The following is a 2500-nucleotide window of genomic DNA, read 5'->3' on the forward strand; positions in this document are numbered from 1 at the left end:
AGCAAAACAGCTAAGTACAACCAGTTGCAAAAATACTTGAGACAGCCATGTTTACATACTCTCATCTAAACACAGCTCTTGACCAATGAGAGTGCACGTACTATCCTAATTATTTTATAAAAGAATATATTGCACTGCATATGAGCTGCACAAGTTCAAAGGCCATACATCCTTCACCAAACGCTGAATTATTCTGAGGAGAAAAGTAGAAAAAAAAGTAGAAAATATCACAAAAACAGCTGGAAATTATCAGGAAAACATGATGATTAACTCACAATGATTAGGCTATTTTTTCTTTTCAATCAGAGACTCAATTTCTCTCTTCATGCTATAGTAACTGGTTGCCACCTCAAAGTACTGAAGGAATGTTCAAATAAAATTAATGTTGTGTCGAGTCGTTGTGTTCATTCAGTGTATGTCCCAGTGTACGTTTTGTGTAGCTTGGCCAGAGAATAAATCACCTTTCCAACATCAATGGAAGAATTTAAAGGAAATATTTATATCTGATTACGAGTTAATATTAACAATACGCCATCACTTCAGAGCACACATGACAGACGAATGAAATTAAAATATGGGGCACAGTACCACGAATGTGGAGGCCTATGTTTGAGGACTCTTTCAGATTGTAATCACACTCAGTGTTAATTCAGGTCATTTGCAGGCATATCCTTACAACAAATGAGCACAACCAATACACAGTCTGATTGGTCCATGTGCCACAATGAACATTCCTGACTGGCTATAACAATTGCGTGACACTTCGATGTGAGCATGACACAAGCTGCTTTGTAATAATGACAATAACAACTTTATTTAAGTGTCAATGGATTTACCACAAGAGCATTAAGTGGGACACTAACAATGTTAACTCAATCAAATCAAATATTGGTTTTTGTCTAGACTCTTAGCAACAATGGCAAGTTAACCAATCAGACTGCAAGACTAAAAGCAATTGAGGTAAAAAGTAATTTGTTAAATATTATTATTATACCTACCCTCTTTTTGCTTTTTCATGAGAAGCTCCATTTCAAGTTCACTTTCTCCATCTTCAGTTTGTAATAGCTGGTTGCAACCTCAAAGTACTGGAACAGTTTGAAATAAACAGATTTGACTACTACAAGCATATTCAGAATCATTAGTTTTTTTCTTGTCATGTAAAATCACTACCTCCAGCTGTGCATCTGCAAGGGTCCTCTTTTTGCCTTTTCTAATGGGGTTTATGGAAACCTCCACCGCTTCATCAATATCCTGAGACACATAAAATTAAATCAGACAGCGACATTATTATTATTACTATTATTATTATTATTATTATTATTATTATTATTCAATACCCTACATTTCCCTAAAAGCAAACCAATAAAGAAAGAAAATGATTTTCATTGCGTTAATAAACTCTCTCATCAACAATTTAATAGCAAGGTAAACATCTTTATTTAAATAAAAAAATATAGACAGAGAACTTACTTGTAGCACAGCAGCCTACTCCGCAGTTAAAATCAATCCATGTTGGGAGACTGCAAAGGCCTCTATTTCATTCACTGTAAGCTTAAGCTTAAGTTAATCCACTTTCATTTTTCTTGATTAGCACTCCATGTTAAAGTCAACAATGACTTAGCAGTAATTATTTATTTCGGTTGTTTTTCTATTTATTCACATGTACATACTTTTGTCTTAAATAGTAGATAGGCAGGTCCACATCAGGACTTCAGTCTTGCGCATTCTGTAACCTGCGTTATCAAATAAACTATGTATGTATGTATGTATGTATGTATGAAACGTGACCACAAGAGTGACAAAACAAGATCAAACTAGCCTACCTGTCCGCTTCGATACCTTACCTGCCCGCACTCACTGCAACCTTTCGTTGAAAAAAACTAAACATTTATATATGTTATAAGGTTAAAGAAACCTCATCGCAAACGTACGACTTGGTGCATTTTGACGTACATTATCAGGTTTGAATAGCAAATGCAAGTGATATAGATAAATTCTCGAAAGACAAGAAAAATGTGCTCAAACCATGTATCAACGGCGGGTCAACGTTGCAAGATACTTCGATTTCAAGATTGCCGTCACACTCAAGACAAGCTTGTATTATGGAATTTCCAGTATTGTATAAACTAACCACAAACTAGAGTTATTTAACAGGTGAACAATAAAAAACAATGGAAAGAGGGCATCAATGCCACTGTTCCACTTGTCCCTCCAACAAATCGATCTTGATTCTCGAACCACCTGTCCACGCAGACGCAGAAGGTTATTCCCGAAAAAACCTACCCGAAAACATCGGGCTACGTTCGGGTGTTTTGAGAAACACTTTTCGCTACCCGAAAAACACGCCCGAAAAACTCCCCGAAAACTTTACGGGCCCGAAAAGTTTTCGGGGCTTTTGAGAAACGCACGCCAGGTCCTGGTCCTGGTTCTCGGATCTAAAAATCTCTAATGTCCCCTGCCAGGACCCGAACCCGGACCATTCGCTCTGAAGTCGAGCACA

General features: G+C 36.9%; 1 protein-coding gene and 1 long non-coding RNA gene across 2 annotated transcripts in view; one reads left to right on the forward strand and one right to left on the reverse strand.

The window, feature by feature from the left end:
- The window catches only part of LOC138049586 (uncharacterized), a 3115-nt gene extending 872 nt beyond the window's left edge, over nucleotides 1-2243 (reverse strand). The window contains exons 1-4 of the long non-coding RNA XR_011132410.1: nucleotides 1671-2243; nucleotides 1171-1251; nucleotides 999-1085; nucleotides 1-193 (exon numbers count right to left, since the gene is read on the reverse strand). The exon at nucleotides 1-193 is cut by the window's left edge and continues 872 nt beyond it. This is a non-coding gene — a long non-coding RNA (uncharacterized lncRNA). The remainder of the gene's footprint in view (nucleotides 194-998; nucleotides 1086-1170; nucleotides 1252-1670) is intronic.
- The window catches only part of LOC138049585 (atrial natriuretic peptide receptor 1-like), a 53784-nt gene that overhangs the window by 13863 nt on the left and 37421 nt on the right, over nucleotides 1-2500 (forward strand). The window lies entirely within an intron of this gene.

Source organism: Montipora capricornis, chromosome 5 (genome assembly GCF_036669925.1).
Source record: "Montipora capricornis isolate CH-2021 chromosome 5, ASM3666992v2, whole genome shotgun sequence".
Classification (NCBI taxonomy): domain Eukaryota; kingdom Metazoa; phylum Cnidaria; class Anthozoa; order Scleractinia; family Acroporidae; genus Montipora; species Montipora capricornis.